General features: G+C 44.4%; 1 pseudogene; it reads left to right on the plus strand.

Annotated features, from left to right (window-relative positions):
* The first annotated feature begins 736 nt into the window (after positions 1-736).
* LOC106598728 (ladderlectin pseudogene) lies at positions 737-3,197 on the plus strand (annotated as a pseudogene).
* Positions 3,198-27,505: the final 24,308 nt, after the last annotated feature.

The following is a 27,505-nucleotide window of genomic DNA, read 5'->3' on the forward strand; positions in this document are numbered from 1 at the left end:
GAGTTTAAATGTATTTGGCTGAAGGTGTATGTAAACCTCTAACTTCAACTGTATATCTTTCACATTTGAATTATTTCTTGGGGGCCCGGCCGGGTTTAAATGCTTTTTTCAGTTTCATTCATTTGTATTTATACATCTGTATTTATTTATTGTAGTTTTTGCTGCTAAAAGGTTTTTGTTGTTGCCTAGACAACCTTATTTTCATGTTGATTCTTCGTATTCGGTGGGAGGAGCTTCAGCTCAATATTAGGAAGGTGTTCTTAATGTTTTGTACACACCAGAAACTGTTGAGCGTGAAAACCCAGCAGCGTTGCAGTTCTTGACACAAACAGGTGCATCTGGCACCTACTATCATACCCCGTTCAAAGGCACATTAATCTATTGTCTTCAACCTCTGAATGGCACACACACAATCCATCTCTCAGTTGTCTCAAGGCTCCAAAATAAATTTTTAACCTGTCTCCTCCCCTTTATCTACACTGATTAAAGTGGATTCATCTGGTCAGTCTAGGTCATGGAAAGAGCAGGTGACCTTAATCTTTTGTACACTCAGTGTATATTTGCCACAAGGATTATGATACCTGCCCCAATAGGATGTGGAATCAGTGTCAACGTGTTTTTTTTGGTACATTGGAATCAGTGTAAACATATTTTTGGTACTTCATCCTTGTGGCTTGGTGAGCTACACGTATAAAAGTGTTCCTCTTTCTCAAGCTGAACAGAACCTACAGACTACCACCTGTGATTCCTTCTCTGACAGGAAAAGATTACCATGGAGAAGTTGGCCATCCTTTTGCTTCTGAGTGCTGCCATTGCACTGGGCGATGCCAACCTGACCCTGCTCCTTGGTTTAGAACCCTTACTGAAGACTGAGGTGGAACAGACTCCTCCTGTTGAGGCTCAGGTAGCAGCAGTGCAGGAGGGGACAAAGGAAAGTTCATGTCCCTCAGACTGGCACCCATATGGATCACGCTGTTTAAAGTTTGTCAGCATTCAGCAGTCATGGGCAGATTCGGAGCAAAACTGTTTGGCACTTGGTGGAAACCTAGCATCCGTGCATAACCTTTTAGAGTACCGTTTCATGCAAGCACTGACAAAGGACACCAATGGCCACCTACCTGACACCTGGGTTGGAGGTTTTGATGCCGTCAAGGAGGGCTTATGGATGTGGTCAGATGGGACCAGATTTGATTACACTAACTGGAACACTGGTGAGCCCAATAACGCTGGAGAAGGAGAGGACTGTCTGCAGATGAACGCTGCAAGTGAGAAGCTCTGGTTTGATGTGCCCTGTGAGTGGAAGTTTGCATCGCTCTGTGCCAGAAGAATGTTTGCTAGGAAATGCCACAGCCACTTCACCTCCAGGGGTCAACTTTCTACACTTCAATACTCAAACCAAGATCCGTCACTCACTGCAGCTCACCAACATGACAAATAAAACATGTATTCACAAAAAAGCTATCCACCTATCTAATGATTAGCTAACGAGCCATATCTAACAGTTAAAAACAATGACAGAGGAATTTACAAGAGACAGCAAACAGCAAACATGTGGCTACCGAAAAAACTGCCTTTGAAGTTCAGTGCAGACTTTTATACTAAGTCATGATCTGCTGTTAGCTAGCTACTGTTTAGGTAGGCTAACCTTTCAGGTTAACTAACATTAGGCAAACTTGTGATGAAACTGTATGATGTTGCTGATCCTGCTTTTGAAATTAAAGATAAATGACAAACTATTCAGAGTGTTTTCTTCATTTGCTATTGCTTAACAAGTTGTCATGGCATCAGTTAGTCAATGGTAAGTTATTTTTAAACTAGAATAAAGACAATCTCTCAATGACATGAACCTGCATCACTAAAAATAATTGATACATGATAAAACCTTATCATGCTGTTAATTATGAATGAGTAACTCTCTTCCTAACAGACCATTTGTTTCTGAATGGTTTAGATGCAGGAAATTAAAGTTATATAACTATTAACTAACATGAATTATCAGCTTTTTAAAATAATGTATTAATGCATTTATGGCTTAGTAAACACGCACACAATGAATAAATACTTAGTAGATATTAAATGAATTATTTATTTATTCAGGTTAACTAATGTACCCTTCTTGTAAAGTGTTGCCATTCCCTGTCTTTCATATCTGAGGCTAAATCCATGAGGCTGAGAAATGTGACAGGGAATGTGTCCAGAGAGAGAGTGAGAGAGTGAGAGAGAGAGAGAGAGAGCTATTCTATTTCTCCCCTGAATGAAGGACTGAAGATGCTCTGAGATTAAAAAGCAGAAAATAATGAAAAGGCGGAGTCACAGGGACAGAGAGTCCCTCACACATCAACGTGACAGCCAGTAGGGCTTTAGGAGGAGGGAGATATGAGGAGGAAGCTACTTCTATTGGGCAATTGTCGGAGGAAATTTGTTTGTGACACCAGGTTATATTAAAATTATACTTCACTTTATTTGCACCTACTACGCTTAAGGCGAGGTTAGCGTATACTGTAGGCTCACTGGTCAACAAGAGCAGGAAAGGACAGGGGACAGCAGAGAAGTACACGTTGAAGAAAGTGCAGTGTCAGAGACACAAATTAAATACAAACATCTGCTTTTCTCCATTAGAAGCATCAGAACTCATAAGGCGTTTGGATATGAAGCTTACATCATGCTTCTGTAACGTTCGTCGTGAGGAATGGACCAAGGCGCAGCGGGTTGAGTGCTCATAATTCAACTTTTAATGTGAACACTTAAACAAACAAACGATGAACGATGATAAGTCTTGAAGGCAACACACAGCAATACAAGAACAATCTCCCACAAATTACTAAAACAAACACATACCTATTTATAGAACCCTCTGATTTATAGAACCCCAACGAGAAAACACCTGCCTCCACTTGAGGGTCCAACCCCCAATTAACTAAACATAGAAATACAAATGACCCCTATTACTGGTCAGGACGTGACAGTACCCCCCCCCCCCCAAAAGTGCAGACCCCGGATGCACCTCAAATAAATAAACAAAATCACCCCAAAAACAAAAATAAATCCTCTAAACTAAAGGGAGAGAAGGGAGGGTGGCAGCCGTCACTGACGGCTCCTGTGCTACACCCCCCCTTCCCAAACCTCCTATAGTGGAGGTGGCTCAGGCCTTAATCCCCTACCTGACCCAACCACCCCCACTGCATACCTCTGCCTGAGGCCAGTCACTAAAGACCTTGGACTGTACTCTATGAGCTCTGGACTGTAGGACGACTCTATGAGCTCTGGACTGTAGGCAGACTCACTCGGTTCCGGACTGTAGGCAGACTCACTCGGTTCCGGACTGTAGGCAGACTCACTCGGTTCCGGACTGTAGGCAGACTCACTCGGTTCCGAGCTGTAGGCAGACTCACTCGGTGCCGGACTGTAGGCAGACTCACTCGGTTCCGGACTGTAGGCAGACTCACTCGGTTCCGAGCTGTAGGCAGACTCACTCGGTTCTGAACTATAGGCCCTCTCACTTGGTTCCGGACTGTAGGCCGTTTTACTCCGTTCCGGACTGTAGACCCTCTCTCTTGGTTCCGAACAGTGGGCCGTCTCTTTTGGTCCCGAACAGTGGGCCGTCTCTCTTGGTGCCGGACACTCTGGACGAGGCACTGTTGCCGGACACTCTGGACGAGGCACTGTTGCCGGACACTCTGGACGAGGCACTGTTGCCGGACACTCTGGACGAGGTACTGTCGTCAGAATCTCGGGCCTGGGCTGACGCACTGGAAGCCTGATGCGTGGGGCTGGTAGTGGAGGTACCAGACTGGGGACACGCACTTTAAGGCTAGTGCGAGGAGCGGGAACAGGACATAGTGGACTGGGCTGATGCACTGGAAGCCTAGTGCGTGGTGCTGGTACTGGAGGTATCAGACTGGAGACATGCACTTTAATGCTAGTGTGAGGAGCGGGAACAGGATATACTGGGCCATGGGTAAGTACTGGAGGTCTGGAGCGCACCTCTTGCACAACCCGTCCTGGCTGAATAGAAATAGCAGCCCTGCACAAGTGGACTGCTGGTACAGGGCGAACTGGGCTGTGCAGAGGCCTGATGGTTGCCGTGCGTAGAGCAGGTGTAGGGTAGCCTGGGCCTAGGAGGCGCACTGGTGGCCAGATGCGCTCTGCAGGCATCCTCCTTCCAGGTTGGATGCCCACTCTAGCACGGCACTTGCGAGGAGCTGGGATCACTCGCACCGGACTGTGCGTGCGCATGGGCGAAATCGTGCGCACTTCCGCATACTCCGGCGCTCTCTTCTCCACCTGCTTCCCATAATAAGCACAGGGAGCTGGTATAGGTCTACTGCCTGGCCTAGCCAAACTACCCGTGTGCCCCCCCCAAAAAAATTATTGGGGGTGCCTCTCATGCTTTATCGGCGCGTATATTGCCTCATACCGACCCCTCTCCGCCTTGGCTGCCTCTATTTCCTCCAGAGGGAGACGGTAGTCCCCAGCCTGATGCCAAGGTCCATCCCAATCCAAAATCTTCTCCCAAGTCCAATTTCCATTATAGTCCATATCATTTTCCCGTTGCTCCTTCCTCCGCTGCTTGGTCCGTGGTTGATGGGAGATTCTGTCACGGTTGTCGTAGGTTGAAGACCAAAACACAGCGGGAAAATGTATACTCATCTTCTTTTACTAATGGACAAAGAAGGAAAACCAAAACAAAAACGTATACCAAAAACACAAACGAACTTGACAGTCTTGTCAGGCGCACGCACACACAGCTAAACAAGAACAATCTCCCACAAATTGCTAAAACAAACACATACCTATTTATAGAACCCTCAATCAGAGGCAATGAGAAAACACCTGCCTCCAATTGAGGGTCCAACCCCCAATTAACTAAACATAGAAATACAAATGACTAGACTGAACATAGAAATACATTAACATAGAACAGTGCCCAAAACCCGGAATAATAAATCAAACACTCCTCTAAACACACAACCACCCCGAACCACATAAAACAAATACCCCCTGCCACGTCCTGACCAAACTACAATAACAAATAACCCCTATTACTGGTCAGGACGTGACAGGTTCAGATTGATAGTGAAGTCAGCCTTGAGTGGGTCCTCTCTCACTTTGTATGTGAGCCTCGAACATCAGACCACTGTCTATTAGAATTTGCAGTTAGAACTGAATAAAAGTATTATTACTTTCCCTAGACCACTAGGTATGTTGATGATGTAATGAAATAAACAGACAAGACTCTCCTTTATCTAACCACACTGTCAGATTTCAAAAAGGCTTTACAGCGAAAGCAAAACATTAGATTATGTCAGCAGAGTACCCAGCCAGAAATAATCAGACACCCATTTTTCAAGCTAGCATATAATGTCACAAAAAACAAAACCACAGTGTCACAGGTATCGTCGGTGAAGGAGGACCAAAACGCAGCAGGCATGCGGTTGTTCATTTTGAACATTTATTAACTCCAAAATGAACACAAAAATAACAAAAGAGAACGACCGATAAACTGACAGTCCTGTAATGTTGACACATACTAAACACGGAACAATCTCCCACAAATGACAAACACAAACACACCCTAATATATGGGACTCTCAATCAAAGGCAAATAGACAACACCTGCCTTCAACTGAGAGTCCCAACCCCAATTAACCAAACATAGAAACAGACACACTAGACTCAACATAGAATACATGAAAACCAAACAGTGCCCAAAAACCCCGGAATACTTAAATCAAATGCCCCTTCAACAAACACACCACCCCGAACCACATAAAACGAATACCCTCTGCCACGTCCTGACCAAACTACAATACCAATTAACCTTATACTGGCCAGGACGTGACACACAGCTAAATGCAGCACTAACCTTTGATGATCTTCATCAGATGACACGCCTAGGACATTATGTTATACAATACATGCATGTTTTGTTCAATCAAATTCATATTTATATCAAAAACCAGCTTTTCACCGAACACTTCCGGTGAATTTACTAAATTACTCACGATAAACGTTCACAAAAAACATAACAATTATTTTAAGAATTATAGATACAGAACTCCTCTATGCACTCGCTATGTCCGATTTTAAAATAGCTTTTCGGTGAAAGCACATTTTGCAATATTCTAAGTAGATAGCCCGGCATCACAGGGCTAGCCATTTAGACACCCACCAAGTTTAGCCATCACCAAAGTCAGATTTACTATAAGAAAAATGTTATTACCTTTGCTGTTCTTCGTCAGAATGCACTCCCAGGACTTCTACTTCAAGACACTATCCAAGGGTGACGAAGGGTTACGCGCACGACGCGTTTCGTGACAAAAAAATTCTAAATATTACATTACTGTACTTCGAAGCATGTCAACCGCTGTTTAAAATCAATTTTATGCAATTTTTCTCGTAAAAAAGCAATAATATTCTGACCGGGAATCTGTGTTTTAGTTCAAAGAGAGAGAAAGTAAAAACATGAGGTCGCCCTGTGCACGCACCTCAGTCTGATGATCCCCTTATAGAGCACTTACCAAAGGCGCTAATGTTTTTCAGCCAGCGGCTGGAATTACATCATTCAGCTTTTTCCCGGGTTCTGAGAGCCTATGGGAGCCGTAGGAAGTGTCACGTTACAGCAAAGTTCCTAAGTTTTCAATAAACAGAGCCAAGAAGCTCAAGGTATGGTCAAAGAGGGCACTTCCTGAACAGAATCTTCTCAGGTTTTTGCCTGCCATATGAGTTCTGTTATACTCACAGACACCATTCAAACAGTTTTAGAAACTTTAGGGTGTTTTCTATCCAAAGCCAATAATTATATGCATATTCTAGTTTCTGGGCAGGAGTAATAATCAGATTAAATCGGGTACATTTTTTATCCGGCCGTGAAAATACTGCCCCCTAGCCATAACAGGTTAAAGGAAGACAGATGGAGACAGGGATTAAAGGATGATAGATGGAGACGAGGGTTAAAGGACGACAGATGGAGACGAGGGTTAAAGGAAGACAGATGAGACTAGGGTTAAAGGATGACAGATGGAAACGAGGGTTAAAGGATGACAGATGGAGACTAGGGTTAAAGGATGATAGATGGAGGCGAGGGTTAAAGGACAACAGATGGAGATGAGGTTTAAAGGATGACAGATGGAGACGAGGGTTAACCTGTTAGGGCTAGGGGGCAGTATTGACACGGCTGGATAAAAAACGTACCCTATTTAATCTGGTTACTACTCCTGCCCAGTAACTAGAATATGCATATAATTATTGGCTTTGGATAGAAAACACCCTAAAGTTTCTAAAACTGTTTGAATGGTGTCTGTGAGTATAACAGAACTCATATGGCAGGCCAAAACCTGAGAAGATTCCATGCAGGAAGTGGCCTGTCTGACAATTTCTTCCCCTTCTTGATTATCTCTATCCATTACAGAGGATCTCTGCTGTTACGTGACACTTCCTACGGCTCCCATGGGCCCTCAGAAGGCGGCAAAAAGCTGAATCGTGGCTTTGCAGGCTCTGACTGAAAAAAAGTAGCGCGTTTCGATAGTGGCTGGTTAGAGTACTGTGAGACTCAGGCACGTGCCCGCGTCGACCGAATGCTTTGTTTTCTTTCCTCTGTTTACCTAAACGCAGATTCCCGGTCGGAATATTATCGCTTTTTTACGAGAAAAATTGCATAAAAATGGATTTTAAACAGCGGTTGACATGCTTCGAAGTACGGTAATGGAATATTTAGAAATTTTTTGTCACGAATTGCGCCATGCTCGTGACCCTTATTTACACTTCGGATAGTGTCTTGAACGCACGAACAAAACGCCGCTATTTGGATATAACGATGGATTATTTTGGACCAAACCAACATTTGTTATTGAAGTAGCAGTCCTGGGAGTGCATTCTGACGAAGAACATCAAAGGTAATCAAACTTTTGTAATAGTAAATCGGAGTTTGGTCAGGGCTAAACTTGGTCGGTGTCTAAATGGCTAGCCGTGATGGCTGGGCTATCTACTCAGAATATTGCAAAATGTGTTTTCACCGAAAAGCTATTTTGAAATCGGACACCTCGATTGCACAAAGGAGTTCTGTATCTATAATTCTTAAAATAATTGTTATGTTTTTTTGTGAACGTTTATCGTGAGTAATTTTGTAAATTCACCGGAGGTTTGCTTGGGGTATGCTAGTTCTGAACGTCACATGCTAATGTAAAAAGCTGTTTTTTTAATATAAATATGAACTTGACTGAACAAAACATGCATGTATTGTATAACATAATGTCCTAGGTGTGTCATCTGATGAAGATCATCAAAAGTTAGTGCTGCATTTAGCTGTCTTCTGTGTTTTTGTGACATTATATGCTAGCTTGAAAAATGGGTGTCTGATTATTTCTGGCTGGGTACTCTGCTGACATAATCTAATGTTTTGCTTTCGTTGTAAAGCCTTTTTGAAATCGGACAGTGTGGTTAGATTAACCTGTTATGGCTAGGGGGCAGTATTTTCACGGCTGGATAAAAAACGTGCCCGATTTAATCTGGTTACCACTCCTACCCAGCAACTAGAATATGCATATACTTATTACATATGGATAGAAAACACCCTAAAGTTTCTAAAACTGTTTGAATGGTGTCTGTGAGTATAACAGAACTCATTTGGCAGGCAAAAACCTGACAAGGTTTCAGGCAGGAAGTGGCCTGTCTGACAAGGTGTCGTTCTTCTTGTCTCTGTTTATTGAAGAGTGAGGATCTTAGCTGTCCCGTGACACTTCCTACGGCTGCCATAGGGTCTCAGAAGGCGGTAAAAAGCTGAATCGTGGCTTTGCAGGCTCTGGCTGAAAAAAAGTAGCGCGTTTGGGTAGTGGCTGGTTACAGTACTGTGAGACTCAGGCGCGTGCCCGCGTCGACCGAATGCTTTGTTTTCTTTCCTCTGTTTAGCTAAAAGGAGATTCCCGGTCGGAATATTATCGCTTTTTTACGAGAAAAATGGCATAAAAATTGATTTTAAACAGCGGTTGACATGCTTCGAAGTACGGTAATGGAATATTTAGATTTTTTTTGTCACGAATTGCGCCATGCGCGCTACCCTGATTTACCATTTCAGATAGTGTCTGGGACGCACGAACAAAACGCCGCTATTCGGATATAACGATGGATTATTTTGGACCAAACCAACATTTGTTATTGAAGTAGCAGTCCTGGGAGTGCATTCTGACGAAGACAACAAAAGGTAATCAAACTTTTTTAATAGTAAACCTGATATTGGTGAGTGCTAAACTTGCCGGGTGTCCGTGATGCCTGGGCTATGTACTTAGAATATTGCAAAATGTGCTTTCACCAAAAAGCTATTTTAAAATCGGACATATCGAGTGCATAGAGGAGTTCTGTATCTATAATTCTTAATAATTGTTATGCTTTTTGTGAACGTTTATCGTGAGTAATTTAGTAAATTCTTAGTGAATTCGCCGGAAGTTTGCGGGGGGTATGCTAGTTCTGAACATCACATGCTAATGTAAAAAGCTGTTTTTTGATATAAATATGAACTTGATTGAACAAAACATGCATGTATTGTATAACATAATGTCCTAGGGTTGTCATCTGATGAAGATCATAAAAGGTTTTGTCACGTCCTGACCAATATTTAGGTATTATTTCTATTATATTTGGTCAGGACGTGGCAGAGGTATATTTGTTTTGTATTATGGGGTTTTGTGTGTGGTGTAGTGGGGTGTATTAGTTTGGTATAGGTTCTAGGTTTGTTTTTCTATGTGTAGTTTTGGGTGCTGGACTCTCAATTGGAGGCAGGTGTTTCTAGTTGCCTCTGATTGGGAGTCCCATAAGTAGGTGTGTGTTTGTTTGGTTTTCGTGGGTAGTTGTTTTTGCACTGCGTGTTGTGTGCCTGCAAAACTGTTCCTGTCGTGTATATTGTTTTCCAGTGGATGCGTTACTCCTTTCTTGAATTAAAACATGAGCATCCATATTCCCGCTGCAGTTTGGTCTATTCAACACGGCTCTTTTTGTGACAGAACTACCCACCACCAAAGGACCAAGCAGCAGAGAAGAGGACAGAGGCAAGTGAGGGAGGAATGTTGGAGGCAGCCCCAAGAATTTTTTAGGGGGGGGCACAAGGGCTATTTGGCGGGGCGAGATTACAGCCCCAGGCCAGCTCCCCGTACCCTTGTAGGGCAGACTGGAAAGGTCCCGTGCTTTGGGGTTGGGGCTGTGGTGAGGCCTGGGATTTTCAGGCCGGTAGGCAAGGTACCAGCGCCCCGCATGTGCCAGGGCGAAGTAGGCATCGAGCCGGAAGGGGTGATGCCAACCCTGCGCTCAAGACCGCCATGTGCGCCCTTTCGGTCCGGTGTTTCCCGCCAGACGCACTAGCATGGAGGTGCGTGTCTCCAGGCTGGCACGTCCTATACCAGCCCCACGCATCAGGAGTCTAGTGTGTCAACCCAGCCTCGCCAGTCAACAGTCACCAGAGCTGCCCGCCAGTCAACAGTCGTCAGTGCTGCCCGCCAGTCAACCATCACCAGAGCTGCCCGCCAGTCAACAGTCGTCAGAGCTGCCCGCCAGTCAACAGTCGTCAGAGCTGCCCGCCAGTCAACAGTCGTCAGAGCTGCCCGCCAGTCAACAGTCGTCAGAGCTGCCCGCCAGTCAACAGTCGTCAGAGCTGCCCGCCAGTCAACAGTCGTCAGAGCTGCCCGCCAGTCAACAGTCGCCAGAGAGGTCAAACTGCCCTGAACTGCCGGAGTGGCCAGACTGCCCTGAACTGCCGGAGTGGCCAGCCCGCCCTGAACTGCCGGAGTGGCCAGACTGCCCTGAACTGCCGGAGTGGCCAGACTGCCCTGAACTGCCGGAGTGGCCAGACTGCCCTGAACTGCCAGAGTGACCAGACTGCCCTGAACTGCCAGGGTGGTCAGACTGCCCTGAACTGCCAGGGTGGCCAGACTGCCCTGAACTGCCAGGGTGGCCAGACTGCCCTGAACTGCCAGGGTGGCCAGACTGCCCTGAACTGCCAGGGTGGCCAGACTGCCCTGAACTGCCAGGGTGGCCAGACTGCCCTGAACTGCCAGGGTGGCCAGACTGCCCTGAACTGCCAGGGTGGCCAGACTGCCCTGAACTGCCAGGGTGGCCAGACTGCCCTGAACTGCCAGGGTGGTCAGACTGCCCTGAACTGCCAGGGTGGCCAGACTGCCCTGAACTGCCAGGGTGGCCAGACTGCCCGGTTCTGCCAGAGGTGCCCGCCTGCCCTGATCTGCCAGGGTGCCCGGCCTGTCAGGATCAACCCGAGTGGTCCTCCTGCCCTCCGGTCCAGCCCGAGTGGTCCTCCTGCCCTCCGGTCCAGCCCGAGTGGTCCTCCTGCCCTCCGGTCCAGCCCGAGTGGTCCTCCTGCCTTCCGGCCCAGCCCGAGTGGCCCGCATGCCTTCCGGCCCAGCCCGAGTGGCCCGCATGCCTTCCGGCCCAGCCCGAGTGGCCCGCATGCCTTCCGGCCCAGCCCGAGTGGTCCGCCTGCCCTGATCTGCCAGGGTGCCCGGCCTGTCAGAATCAGCCCGAGTGGCTCCTCCTGCCCTCCGGCCCAGCCCGAGGGGCCCTCCTGCTCTCCGGCCCAGCCCGAGGGGCCCTCCTGCTCTCCGGCCCAGCCCGAGGGGCCCTCCTGCTCTCCGGCCCAGCCCGAGGGGCCCTCCTGCTCTCCGGCCCAGCCCGAGGGGCCCTCCTGTCCCCCGGCCCAGCCCGAGGGGCCCTCCTGTCCCCCGGGCCAGCCCGAGGGGCCCTCCTGTCCCCCGGCCCAGCCCGAGGGGCCCTCCTGTCCTCCGGCCCGGCCCGAGGGGTCCGTCTGCCTGGCGCAGCTATCGGATCCACCGAAGTGGGCGACGCCGAGGGTGGAGCAGGGTCCACGTCCTGCACCGGAGCCACCTCCAGGATAGGTGGGTTGGGGAGGGAGGGTGTAGCACAGTGCCGTCGTTGACGGCAGCCACCCTCCCTTCCCTCCCTTATTGTTTAGGGGGTATTGCTTTTTGGTTTTGTTGGGGTAATGGGGATTTTTTGTGTTTTCTTTTAAGGTGCATTCCGGGGTCTGCACCTTAAGGGGGGGGGTAATGTCACGTCCTGACCAATATTTAGGTATTATTTGTATTATATTTGGTCAGGACGGGGCAGAGGTATATTTGTTTTGTATTATGGGGTTTTGTGTGTGGTGTAGTGGGGTGTATTAGTTTGGTATAGGTTCTAGGTTTGTTTTTCTATGTGTAGTTTTGGGTGCTGGACTCTCAATTGGAGGCAGGTGTTTCTAGTTGCCTCTGATTGGGAGTCCCATAAGTAGGTGTGTGTTTGTTTGGTTTTCGTGGGTAGTTGTTTTTGCACTGCGTGTTGTGTGCCTGCAAAACTGTTCCTGTCGTGTATATTGTTTTCCAGTGGATGCGTTACTCCTTTTTTGAATTAAAACATGAGCATCCATATTCCCGCTGCAGTTTGGTCTATTCAACACGGCTCTTTTTGTGACAGGTTTGTGCTGCATTTAGCTGTCTTCTGGGTTTTTGTGACATTATATGCTAGCTTGAAAAATGGGTGTCTGATTATTTCTGGCTTGGTACTCTGCTGACATAATCTAATGTGTTGCTGTCGTTGTAAAGCCTTTTTGAAATCGGACAGTGTGGTTAGATAAAGGAGAGTCTTATCTTTAAAATGCTGTGAAATAGTCATATGTTTGAAAAATTGAAGTTTTTGTATTTTTGAGGAGTTTGTATTTCGCGCCACGCCCATCATTGGATGTTGGAGCAGGTGTTCCGCTAGCGGAACGTCTAGATGTAAGAGGTTATTAACGAGAGTCTTGTCTTTAAAATGGTGTAAAATAGTCATATGTTTGAGAAATTGAAGTAATAGCATTTCTAAGGTATTTGAAAATCGCGCCACGGGATTACACTGGCTGTTGCGTAGGTGGGACGATTTCGTGCCGCCTAGCCCAGAGAGGTTAAAGGACGACAGATGGAGGCGAGGGTTAAAGGACGACAGATGGAGGCAAGGGTTAAAGGACGGGGGTTAAAGGAAGACAGATGGAGACGAGGGTTAAAGGACGGGGGTTAAAGGACAACAGATGGAGACGAGGGTTAAAAGACGACAGATGGAGACATGGATTAAAGGATGATAGATGGAGGCGAGGGTTAAAGGACGACAGATGGAGACTAAGGTTAAAGGACAACATATGGAGACAGGGGTTAAAGGATGACAGATGGAGACGAGGGTTAAAGGATGACAGATGGAGGCGAGGGTTAAAGGACAACAGATGGAGACAGGGGTTAAAGGATGACAGATGGAGACAGGGGTTAAAGGATGACAGATGGAGACGAGGGTTAAAGGACAGATGGAGACAGGGATTAAAGGACGGGGGTTAAAGGAAGACAGATGGAGACGAGGGTTAAAGGACGACAGATGGAGATGAGGGTTAAAGGACGGGGGTTAAAGGAAGACAGATGGCAACGAGGGTTAAAGGAAGACAGATGGAGATGAGGGTTAAAGGATGACAGATGGAGACAGGGGTTAAAGGACGGGGGTTAAAGGACGACAGATGGAGACGAGGGTTAAAGGATGACAGATGGAGACAGGGGTTAAAGGATGGGGGTTAAAGGACGACAGATGGAGACAGGGGTTAAAGGACTACAGATGGAGACGAGGGTTAAAGGACGACAGATGGAGACGAGGGTTAAAGGAGGACAGATGGAGACGAGGGTTAAAGGAGGACAGATGGAGACGAGGGTTAAAGGAGGACAGATGGAAACGAGGGTTAAAGGACAACAGATGGAGACGAGGGTTAAAGGACGACAGATGGAGACGAGGGTTAAAGAACAACAGATGGAGACGGGGGTTAAAGGATGACAGATGGAGACAGGGGTTAAAGGACGACAGATGGAGACGAGGGTTAAAGAACAACAGATGGGGACGAGGGCTAAGACCCTGTAATCAAGGCGTATGCTCACGTCAAATGTTTAAAGAATGTCACAAATGTTAAATTGTATCATTTAAAAAAATAAAATTTATTGAATTGAATCAAAAGTCATTCAAAAGTAATTCAAAAGTCTAACCACCCTGAGAGATCAGGATTAGGAAAAGGTCCGGAGGTGTTCAGGGGTGAGGACTCGTCCATAAATGAGTTATTATCAGCTCTTTCAAAAGGGGCAGGGGCTCCAATAACATCTTTAGGAGTGCTGTAGCTCTTTGAAGGGTTTTGTTTTAAAGTTTGAATCTGGTGGTGAAGCTTATAGTTTGGTAGACCTGAGAGTGGAATATTGAGGACTGCCAGGGCTTTAAGAAACTGACTCCACCCAGGAGGTCTTCTATCATCAACAATTTGGTGGGATGGAGTGATACTTCTAAACAAGTCCATCATATGAGAACCCCTGACAACATCCCCCTGAAAGATAAGCTCTCCTTTGTCATTCCAAGTAGCAGCCCCCTTTGAGTCTTTTAATTAATTCATAATGTATAATATCTATCATTGTTCCTGTTACGTGCTGGAACATGTCAAAATGTCATGCACAGCATTATCTTCAACATGTATTTGATTTTCAACCTGTAATGGCCTCTGGTCCAGACATTACAGGAGCAGGTCTCTCGCTCTCTCTGGTCTTCACCCTGTAAGGTCTCTGGTCCAGACATTACAGGGGCAGGGCTCTCTCTCTGATCTTCAACCTGTAAGGTCTCTGGTCCAGACATTACAGGGGGCAGATCTCTCTCTGATCTTCAACCTGTAAGGTCTCTGGTCCAGACATTACAGGGGGCAGATCTCTCTCTGATCTTCAACCTGTAAAGTCTCTGGTCCAGACATTACAGGGACAGGTCTCTCTCTCTGATCTTCAACCTGTAAGGTCTCTGGTCCAGACATTACAGGGGCAGGTCTCTCTCTGATCTTCAACCTGTAAGGTCTCTGGTCCAGACATTACAGGGACAGGTCTCTCTCTGATCTTCAACCTGTAAGGTCTCTGGTCCAGACATTACAGGGGGCAGATCTCTCTCTGATCTTCATCCTGTAAGGTCTCTGGTCCAGACATTACAGGGGCAGGTCTCTCTCTCTCTGATCTTCAACCTGTAAGGTCTCTGGTCCAGACATTACAGGAGCAGGTCTCTCTCTCTCTGATCTTCAACCTGTACGGTCTCTGGTCCAGACATTACAGGAGCAGGTCTCTCTCTCTGATCTTCATCCTTTATGGGTTCCGGTAGGGAAAGTGATAAATGGTTGTTCTCTCTCTCGCCTTGTTTTAACAAAGGCCAAATACCTTTGCAAGAGGTTTGTGTATTTTTGTACCTCATATGGATTCAATCCTTTTCTGTAAAAAATATCCTTCATGGCCATATCCAAATCATTTTCCGCTGTTTGTCTGATATTTTCAGGACCCTGTAATTGTTTTTTAATTCTATCCAACTTTTGATGAGGCACTAAGTACATTTTATTGGCCATCACACTCTGTGTTCAACCCCCACGCCTGGCAGCAATAAGTCTGGTGATGAAGGACACGCCTATACTGAGTAAAGGTAGAAGAGAACCCCCACGTCTGGCAGCAATAAGGCTGGTGATGAAGGACACGGCTATACTGAGTAAAGGTAGAAGATAACCCCCACGTCTGGCAGCAATAAGGCTGGTGATGAAGGACACGGCTATACTGAGTAAAGGTAGAAAATAACCCCCACGTCTGTCAGCAATAAGGCTGGTGATGAAGGACTGAGTAAAGGTAGAAAACCCCCACGTCTGTTTTATGGTAAGACTTTTCTTTTGAAGACTGGCCCTTTTATTGGCAAAGAGTTTGATCACTGCCTTTTGTCTCTTTAATGTTTTTAATTGAGTCGGGGAGTGGAATGCGTCCTTTGAGAAGATTCAAAGCAATCTCACATAGGGATAATATGAGATCTGAAGAACAATGACCCAAGATGACCTTACATTCTTTATGGGTAGCCCCAACTAGGGATTTCAAGAGTGGTAGGTTTCTTTTTAAACGCAGAGACATTTTTTTTTTTTTTTTAACTGTCGGCCACTCCCACGGAAACAATCCTGTTCTGAGCCTCAGGTGTTCTGGAGTGTTCCATTTAAAATACACGATTAAACAAGAAAATGGTGCTTTGGTAGCGTCCTCATAGCTCTCCATAAAGCAGGATTTCCATCCAGGGTACATCTGCTGAGCTAGAGTGTTTATTTGTAGTTTGTCTCTAGGGTTTTTGAACAAAACCATGTAATTGGCGTTCAAACTAATGGTACGGCTGTTTTTACCTTGGTGAAACACATTTTGTACCAAGTAAAGCACGGACAGGTTTCCATGATGAGTATATTGAGTAAAAGCTCGAGTTATTTCAGGTTGTTCACTATCGGCAAAAATCATATCATCCAAAACCAGCAGATTGTTTTTATGCGGAGGTAAAAGTTCATCATCAGACAGGGATTCAGGTATTCCTTCAACAAACTTGATTTTTATTTTCTTCAACAACTCATCATACAAAGGTTGATAGCATGAATAACAGCACACAATATTGTCAGGTTTCTGAGATAATACACATTCAGAATTCTCTAAAATACTTTTTACAAAACAAGTTTTACGGCTTTTGGACGTTCCTGCGATTTAGGCTGAAAATGGTAGTGCAACCTAGGATCAAAACCTTCTACAGCATCCATTATATCTTAAGGGTTAAGACACATGTGGCTTGTAAGATAAAGTCAGTAACCAAAGGGTAAGGTGGTCCCATCAGGTAAAAGTAATCTCCCGTCATAGACTACCTGGAATCTTTTAGTAAGTGGGGCATTACGTAGATGGAGCCCTTTTAATCCCCAACAATCTTTTTGTAGGAGTTAAACATTTCTAAAACACTATTTTGGACGCTAATAAAACCCTCGACTAAGTGAGTGATTGATTCCAAGATTACACGCGGTGTGTTTTCATATTTTTTTGTCACGCCTTTGGCTTTCAACACCACGTGATTGTTTTTAGTCCTAAAAGCATAGCTTTTTGGTCCACAGGATGACCACTCTATGATATGGTCACCATCTTCCAGTTCACTGGTTAAACCCCCCAGATAGTTGTTAAGAGGGGGGTTCCACAGGATGACCACTCTATGATATGGTCACCATCTTCCAGTTCACTGATTAAACCCCCCAGATAGTTGTTAAGAGGGGGGTTCCACAGGATGACCACTCTATGATATGGTCACCATCTTCCAGTTCACTGGTTAAACCACCCAGATAGTTGTTAAGAGGGGGGTTCCACAGGATGACCACTCTATGATATGGTCACCATCTTCCAGTTCACTGGTTAACCTCTCTAGGCTAGGCGGGACGAATTCGTCCCACATACGTAACAGCCACTGCTATCCTGTGGCGCGATTTTCAAAACCTTAAAAATCCTATTACTTCAATTTCTCAAACATATGACTATTTTACAGCCATTTAAAGACAAGACTCTCGTTAATCTAACCACACTGTCCGATTTCAAAAAGGCTTTACAACGAAAGCAAAACATTAGATTATGTCAGCAGAGTACCAAGCCAGAAATAATCAGACACCCATTTTTCAAGCCAGCATATAATGTCACCAAAACCCAGAAGACAGCTAAATGCAGCACTCACCTTTGATGATCTTCATCAGATGACAACCCTAGGACATTATGTTATACAATACATGCATGTTTTGTTCAATCAAGTTCATATTTATATCAAAAACCAGCTTTTTACATTAGCATGTGACGTTCAGAACTAGCATACCCCCCGCAAACTTCTGGGGAATTCGCTAACATTTTACTAAATTACTCACGATAAACGTTCACAAAAAGCATAACAATTATTTTAAGAATTATAGATACAGACCTCCTCTATGCACTCAATATGTCCGATTTTAAAATAGCTTTTTGGTGAAAGCACATTTTGCAATATTCTAAGTACATAGCCCAGGCATCACAGGCTCGCTATTTAGACACCCGGCAAGTTTAGCACTCACCATAATCATATTTACTATTATAAAAGTTTCATTACCTTTTGTTGTCTTCGTCAGAATACACACCCAGGACTGCTACTTCAATAACAAATGTTGGTTTGGTCCAAAATAATCCATCGTTATATCCGAATAGCGGCGTTTTGTTCGTGCGTTCCAGACACTATCCGAAATAGTAAAGAAGTGTCACGCGCATGGCGCAATTCGTGACAATAAAATTCTAAGTATTCCATTACCGTACTTCGAAGCATGTCAACCGCTGTTTAAAATCAATTTTTACGACATTTTTCTCGTAGAAAAGCGATAATATTCCGACAGGGAATCTCCTTTTCGGCAAACAGAGGAAAAAATCCCAAAGGCGGGGGCGGTCGGGGTCACGCGCATAAGCCAGTGTCTCTTGATCGGCCACTTGAGAAAGGCGATAATGTGTTTCAGCCTGGGGCTGGAATGACGACATTCTGTTTTTTCCCGGGCTCTGAGCGCCTATGGACGACGTGGGAAGTGTCACGTTAGAGCAGAGATCCTTAGTAAATGATAGAGATGGAAAAGAAGTTCAACAAATGGTCAGACAGGCCACTTCCTGTAAAGGAATCTCTCAGGTTTTGACCTGCCATTTGAGTTCTGTTATACTCACAGACACCATTCAAACAGTTTTAGAAAATTTAGGGTGTTTTCTATCCATATGTAATAAGTATATGCATATTCTAGTTACTGGGTAGGAGTGGTAACCAGATTAAATCGGGTATGTTTTTTATCCAGCCGTGTCAATACTGCCCCCTAGCCCTAACAGGTTAAACCACCCAGATAGTTGTTAAGAGGGGGGTTCCAATCACCAGGTTTGCTTACATAGACCACAAAGTCTGTGTCATGGTAAACCCCCCAGATAGATGTTAAGAGGGGGGTCCAATCAACATGTTTCCTTACATAGACCACAGAGTCTGTGTAATGGTAAAGAACCCTCCTCTGCAGCTGCTCCATGAGGGTGTATAGTTCAAGTCACCCAATAGGCCATGGTAAATGCTGCAAGAAACACGTTTACATTACCAGGGGGTAGAACCCACTTCTTGTTATGTCTCCATTGCACCAGGGCTATGTCTTGACTCAAGAACGAAAAATGTGAAATTTAATATTGGTCTGAAAAAACAAATTCCATAAATTCTTCGAGCTCTTTAATGATAGATGTTGTTAACATATTGCTTCTTTCGGAAATTTTGCCCCAAAGTGAATTCAGAAATAATTTTCATACATTTATTTTGGTTTTGTTGACCTCTAATCTGTCAGGGTCAAGAAGTATTCCCTCTTTTTCATGATAGTCCTGAATGTATCTGTCTTTGCTCTCTTGATCAGTGACTGATGCAGGATATCCTGAAGCCATTTGCTTGCCTCTCAAGAAGGCCTTGATTTACTCTTTAAAAAGAGTGTCTGATTTCCTGGAAAGTTCCACACTTCAAAGATTTTGGCCACACGATACCCCTTCTCTATAGCCTTAGAAGTGAAGTGGATGGCTGCAAACTTTCTACTTTTAAACTCGGACAAAACAGAGATGCTTGTTCTAGGTCCCAAGAAACAAAGAGATCTTCTGTTGAATCTGACAATTAATCTGGATGGTTGTACAGTCGTCTCAAATAAAACTGTGAAGGACCTCGGCGTTACTCTGGACCCTGATCTCTCTTTTGAAGAACATATCAAGACTGTTTCAAGGACAGCTTTTTTCCATCTACGTAACATTGCGAAAATCAGAAACTTTCTGTCTAAAAATGATGCAGAAAAATGTATCCATGCTTTTGTTACTTCTAGGCTGGACTACTGCAATGCTCTACTTTCCGGCTACCCGCATAAAGCACTAAACAAACTTCAGTTAGTGCTAAATACGGCTGCTAGAATCCTGACGAGAACCAATACATTTGATCATATTACTCCAGTGCTAGCCTCCCTACACTGGCTTCCTGTTAAGGCAAGGGCTGATTTCAAGGTTTTACTGCTAACCTACAAAGCATTACATGGGCTTGCTCCTACCTATCTTTCAGATTTGGTCCTGCCGTACATACCTACACGTACGCTACGGTCACAAGACGCAGGCCTCCTAATTGTCCCTAGAATTTCTAAGCAAACGGCTGGAGGTAGGGCTTTCTCCTATAGAGCTCAATTTTTATGGAATGGTCTGCCTACCCATGTGAGAGACGCAGACTCAGTCTCAACCTTTAAGTCTTTACTGAAGACTTATCTCTTCAGTAGGTCCTATGATTAAGTATAGTCTGGCCCAGGGGTGTGAAGGTGAACAGAAAGGCTGGAGCAACGAACCGCCCTTGCTGTCTCTGCCTTGCCGGTTCCCCTCTCTCCACTGGGATTCTCTGCCTCTTACCCTATTACAGGGGCTGAGTCACTGGCTTACTGGTGTTCTTCCATGCCGTCCATGGGAGGGGTGCGTCACTTGAGTGGGTTGAGTCACTGACGTGGTCTTCCTGTCTGGGTTGGCGCCCCCCCCTTGGGTTGTGCCTTGGCGGAGATCTTTGTGGGCTATACTCGGCCTTGTCTTAGGACGGTAAGTTGGTGGTTGGAGACATCCCTCTAGTGGTGTGGGGGCTGTGCTTTGGCAAAGTGGGTGGGGTTATATCCTGCCTGTTTGGCCCTGTCCGGGGGTATCATCGGATGGGGCCACAGTGTCTTCTGATCCCTCCTGTCTCAGCCTCCAGTATTTATGCTGCAGTAGTTTATGTGTCGGGGGGCTAGGGTCAGTCTATTACATCTGGAGTATTTCTCTTGTCTTTTCCGGTGTCCTGTGTGAATTTAAATATGCTCTCTCTAATTCTCTCTTTCTCTCTTTCTTTCTTTCTCTCGGAGGACCTGAGCCCTAGAACCATGCCTCAGGACTACCTGGCATGATGACTCCTTGCTGTCCCCAGTCCACCTGGCCGTTCTGCTGCTCCAGTTTCAACTGTTCTGCCTGTTGCTATGGAACCCTGACCTGTTCACCGGACGTGCTTGTTTCACCCTCGACAACTACTATGATTATTATTATTTGACCATGCTGGTCATTTATGAACATTTTAACATCTTGACTATGTTCTGTTATAATATCCACCCGGCACAGCCAGAAGAGGACTGGCCACCCCTCATAGCCTGGTTCCTCTCTAGGTTTCTTCCTAGGTTTTTGTCCTTTATAGGGAGTTTTTCCTAGGGAGTTTTTCCTAGCCACCGTGTTTCTTTCACATGCATTGCTTGCTGTTTGGGGTTTTAGGCTGGGTTTCTGTACAGCACTTTGAGATATCAGCTGATGTACGAAGGGCTATATAAATACATTTGATTTGATTTGATTTAGAGAATTCAATGGTGACCCATACCCCGGTCAAGGCTATTTCTTGATCTAAATGATCACAAGGCTTTTCCTGGTTGTTGTTTTCACTGCAGGTGCTACAAAAGGGATGGAAAAGTTTTCCTTGAGGTCCCTTGTAAGGCAACACTGGCAGAAACAAGCCCTGGGGAGGGTAAACAGTTGCTTTTATCAGACCAAAATAGTTTTGTGATAAGTCAAAGTCCCGGTGAATAATTTCAGGACGCCCTATAGTGTAAGAAGAGGAACTCATTACATGAGGATAAAGGAAGTAAAATCTATATATCCAATCTTCTCATCAGGTTGCGCTATAAAGAGTAAGGTCAAAGCATTGGTACGACCACCAAACATGGCCTGGCGGGGTTCCAGGGGTTCGGGTATATCAAAAGTGGAAAGGAAAGCTCGAACATGAGGATCAGACTTTTTGAGTTCTGTCCACTCGTACTCCCACTTCACCGTAACTTACACCCCATAAGCAGCCTGTAAAGAGTCCAATTTGTCTTGGAACTCCTGGTACATATCCCCAAAAGTATTTTGGGTTAAGACACACATGGCCTGGTTCACAAAGCAAGATTTACAACTGTGGAAGAAACAACTGTTGTACTCAAACACTGTCTCAACAGCGTCAATCTGTGTATAACCATCTACATGGTAGGGTCCAATCTTTTTCCCCCTTTATTCAAAGCATGTTGAATAGAGATGTTTTAGCCTGGGACAAGTACTCCAACCACTGAATGGACCCACTAGAGTATGACTTGTATTGTCTACGGTAGTTGTCAGGAGATGGAATAGCTATAGAAGCTGGAGGTAAAAAGTGTGTACGATAGGTTTTCATGCATGCCGATGCAATAGTTGTACAACTCCAGGGGTCAATGCCGGCATCTTTGATTACCTCTTCTCTGAATCTGAGGCATCCTTCACGTAGTATAACCACATCATTGTCACAATATAAGTCCATCTCTTTATGGAAATCAAAGGTATTATGACGTACTGTCTCATGCCAAGTCATGAATCTCCCTCTCTCTCTTTGGGAGACATTTGATCACACCCGTACATTTTGGGACTGGGATAAGATCTAATATAATGTAGATTCTCCTCAGATGGGATAAGATCCAATATAATGTAAATTCTCCTCAGATGGGATAAGATCCAATATAATGTTGATTCTCCTCAGATGTGAAATGAGGAAACCATCCTTTCACAGAGTTTTCAAAACCAAAGTCCTCTGGCATTTTTACCAATCTCATGGGTAAGAAACTTAAACTGTCAATGTATCTCTGGTTGAAGGCTGGGTCTACAAAACACAAGATTTTACTACCTTTGGCTATGACATGGGGTGCAACGCCTTGTTGTATCAAGGGGTTCAAAAGGAGATAGGAATCATAGGCTCTAGAATTGTGAGCTATAAAAGTGAAGTTTTTGTCCTGGGGTTTTTGGAAATGTTTGAGAAAGTGCAATGCACAATTTGGGCCCTCTGCCGACCACTTTACACATTTGAAAGCCATGATAGATACAAAAATAGGCAAATTAACCCCTGATTCCTGATTAGTCTCAAAGTCATGAAACACAGATTTCTCTGAAAGTTCATCTTCATCCAAGGGCTGAATATAGCACTACCCCAGATTGCAGTTCCACTGAGATACATATTTAATTGGTCACTGGAAAAGGGGATGTTTGCAAATGTATGGAAGCATGCGAAACTGTGTCCTATTCCAAAAGACAGCAAACAACCCATTACTCCTGCCAATAGTCGACCAATTAGTCTACTCCCTACACTCAGTAAGATATTAGAGGGTATTGTGAGTAGAAAAATATGGGAGTACATGGAATAGAATGATCTGATTACAGCCAATCAGCATGCTTATCGCAAAAACCATTCCACTACCACTGCATTGGTTGACATGACTGACCAGTGGCTCAATGCTATGGATAATGGAAAGTTTGTGGGTGTACTATTTTTAGATTTCAGTGCAGCATTTGATTTAGTGGATCATGAAATAATTTTGACAAAATGAATGCATTATGGTTTTAAGGAGGTAGCATTGAATTGGATACAGTCATGTCTAACTGACAGGAAACAGTCCACCTATATCGATGGTTCATTTTCTTCCCCTCATGTGTTAAACTGTGGAATACCGCAGGGCAGCTGCCTTGGGCCACTTCTTTATTTAACCTCTATGGGCTAGGCGGGACGAATTCGTCCCACCTACGTAACAGCCACTTGAAGCCTGTGGCGCGATTTTCAAAACCTTAAAAATCCTATTACTTCAATTTCTCAAACATATGACTATTTTACAGCTATTTAAAGACAAGACTCTCGTTAATCTAACCACACTGTCCGATTTCAAAAAGACTTTACAACGAAAGCAAAACATTAGATTATGTCAGCAGAGTACCAAGCCAGAAATAATCAGACACCCATTTTTCAAGCTAGCATATAATGTCACAAAAACCCAGAAGACAGCTAAATGCAGCACTCACCTTTGATGATCTTCATCAGATGACAACCCTAGGACATTATGTTATACAATACATGCATGTTTTGTTCAATCAAGTTCATATTTATATCAAAAAACAGCTTTTTACATTAGCATGTGACGTTCAGAACTAGCATACCCCCCGCAAACTTCCGGGGAATTCGCTAACATTTTACTAAATTACTCACGATAAACGTTCACAAAAAGCATAACAATTATTTTAAGAATTAAAGATACAGACCTCCTCTATGCACTCGATATGTCCGATTTTAAAATAGCTTTTTGGTGAAAGCACATTTTGCAATATTCTAAGTACATAGCCCAGGCATCACGGGCTAGCTATTTAGACACCCGGCAAGTTTAGCACTCACCATAATCATATTTACTATTATAAAAGTTTGATTACCTTTTGTTGTCTTCGTCAGAATGCACTCCCAGGACTGCTACTTCAATAACAAATGTGGTTTGGTCCAAAATAATCCATCGTTATATCCGAATAGCGGCGTTTTGTTCGTGCGTTCCAGACACTATCCGAAATGGTAAAGAAGGGTCGTGCGCATGGTGCAATTCGTGACAAAAAAATTCTAAATATTCCATTACCGTACTTCGAAGCATGTCAACCGCTGTTTAAAATCAATTTTTATGCCATTTTTCTCGTAGAAAAGCGATAATATTCCGACCGGGAAACTCCTTTTCGGCAAACAGAGGAAAAAATCGCAAAGACGGGGGCGGTCAGGTCACACGCCTAAGCCCAGAGTCCCTTGATCGGCCACTTGAGAAAGGCGATAATGTGTTTCAGCCTGGGGCTGGGATGACGACATTCAGGTTTTCCCCGGGCTCTGAGTGCCTATGGACGACGTAGGAAGTGTCACGTTAGAGCAGAGTTCCTTAGTAAACGATAGAGATGGCAAAGAAGTTCCAGAAATGGTCAGACAGGCCACTTCCTGTAAAGGAATCTCTCAGGTTTTGACCTGCCATTTGAGTTCTGTTATACTCACAGACACCATTCAAACAGTTTTAGAAACTTTAGGGTGTTTTCTATCCATATGTAATAAGTATATGCATATTCTAGTTACTGGGTAGGAGTGGTAACCAGATTAAATCGGGTACGTTTTTTATCCAGCCGTGTCAATACTGCCCCCTAGCCCTAACAGGTTAATATATACCAACGACCTTCCTTATGCCTTAGCTGAAACTCAAGCTACTATATTTGCAGATGATACTACAATTTATGCAGCAAGACAATCGGTTCAACAGGTACAGCAAGTTTTACAAGGAGATTTGGAGAATATCAGGGACTGGGGTTGCCGGAACAAACTTATTTTAAACACCAAGAAAACCAAAGTTATGTTGGTCTGTTCCACTAGGAAAAGGTCAACACAGCATGGGATACAATTAAGTATCGGGGGAGTACAGAAAGTGGCAGAAACAAAACTACTGGGAGTGCAGCTGGACAACTGCTTATCATGGTCGTCTCAAATAACTAATCTTCGTAAAACCATTATTAAAACAGCATGCATGATATTTACCAGGAAATATTCTTAAAGAAATAACACAAGAATTAACTGAGAGTAAGGTGAACTACTATTCTGTAGTCTGGGGAAATGCATCATCAAGTGAAGTTAGGAGGCTGCAGATTGCACAGAACAAAGCAGCAAGGATTGTTTTAAGGTGGAGATATGGTTCTTCTGTTGCAGTCATGCACAATGTTCTTGGTTGGTCATCAATTGACAAGATAATAAAAAAAACATGCTTATTTTATTTCATAATATACACCATTTAAAACGGCCTAATTCTATTCATAACGGTATTCAGTTGGTAGGAGACAGACATTCTGTAAATACTAGGAGTAGATTGTCCACCATCTATGCGTTATCTAGACAGAAAAGAGAAATAGGCAAAAGAAGATTTCGATTTAGAGCAATAAAGAAATGGAATAAATTAACTGAGCAAACCAGAAACCTTTCAATATGTAAATGTAAACATTATTTTAAAACCATTTAAATATAATACATAGAAATGTTGTTGGACTATAGTAGATGAAGAATCAATATTTTTTAGATTAAGTATTAATTGGGTAATTATGTTAGTATATTATGTATGCTTGTCATAGTGTGTTATATGTGAAAATGTGTTCGTATTATAATTAAAAAACTAAAAACTAAAAGAGATCCAAATCAAATCAAATCAATATAGCACTCATGTGCTCCTTCCTGAACTACTTCAGTGACTCTGCTTTTCAAAGCCCCTTTACAGATCACACAGTGTATCATCCCACATACAGTGGGGGGGGGAAAAGTATTTGATCCCCTGCTGATTTTGTACGTTTGCCCACTTACAAAGAAATGGTCAGTCTATAATTTTAATGGTAGGTTTATTTGAACAGTGAGAGACAGAAGAACAACAAAAAAATCCGGAAAATGCATGTCAAAAATGTTATAAAATGATTTGCATTTTAATGATGGAAATAAGTATTTGACCCCTCTGCAAAACATGGCTTAGTACTTGGTGGCAAAACCCTTGTTGGCAATCACAGAGGTCAGACGTTTCTTGTAGTTGGCCACCAGGTTTGCACACATCTCAGGAGGGATTTTGTCCCACTCCTCTTTGCAGATCTTCTCCAAGTCATTAAGGTTTCGAGGCTGACGTTTGGCAACTTGAACCTTCAGCTCCCTCCACAGATTTTCTATGGGATTAAGGTCTGGAGATTGGATAGGCCACTCCAGGACCTTAATGTGCTTCTTCTTGAGCCACTCCTTTGTTGCCTTGGCCGTGTGTTTTGGGTCATTGTCATGCTGGAATACCCATCCACGACCCATTTTCAATGCCCTGGCTTAGGGAAGGATGTTCTCACCCAAGATTTGACGGTACATGGCCCCGTCCATCGTCCCTTTGATGCGGTGAAGTTGTCCTGTCCCCTTAGCAGAAAAACAACCCCCAAAGCATAATGTTTCCACCTCCGTGTTTGACGTGGAGATTGTGTTCTTGGGGTCATAGGCAGCATTCCTCCTCCTCCAAACACGGCGAGTTGAGTTGATGCCAAAGAGCTCCATTTTGGTCTCATCTGACCACAACACTTTCACCAGTTGTCCTCTGAATCATTCAGATGTTCATTGGCAATCTTCAGACGGGCATGTATATGTATTCTTGAGCAGGGGGACCTTGCGGACGCTGCAGGATTTCAGTCCTTCACGGCGTAGTGTGTTACCAATTGGTTTCTTTGTGACTATGGTCCCAGCTGCCTTGAGATCATTGACAAGATCCTCCCGTGTAGTTCTGGCCTGATTCCTCACCGTTCTCATGATCATTGCAACCCCACGAGGTGAGATCTTGCATGGAGCCCCAGGCCGAGGGATATTGACGGTTCTTTTGTGTTTCTTCCATTTGCGAATAATCGCACAAAATGTTGTCACCTTCTCACCAAGCTGCTTGGCGATGGTCTTGTAGCCCATTCCAGCATTGTGTAGGTCTACAATCTTGTCCCTGACATCTTTGGAGAGCTCTTTGGTCTTGGCCATGGTGGAGAGTTTGGAATCTGATTGATTGATTGCTTCTGTGGACAGGTGTCTTTTTTAGATGTAACAAGCTGCGGTTAGGAGCACTCCCTTTAAGAGTGTGCTCCTAATCTCAGCTCGTTACCGGTATAAAAGACACCTGGGAGCCAGAAATCTTTCTGATTGAGAGGGGGTCAAATACTTATTTCCCTCATTAAAATGCAAATCAATTTCTAACATTTTTGACATGCGTTTTTCTGGATATTTTTGTTGT

This window comes from Salmo salar, chromosome 03, assembly GCF_965601325.2.
Source record: "Salmo salar chromosome 03, fSalSal1, whole genome shotgun sequence".
NCBI lineage: Eukaryota > Metazoa > Chordata > Actinopteri > Salmoniformes > Salmonidae > Salmo > Salmo salar.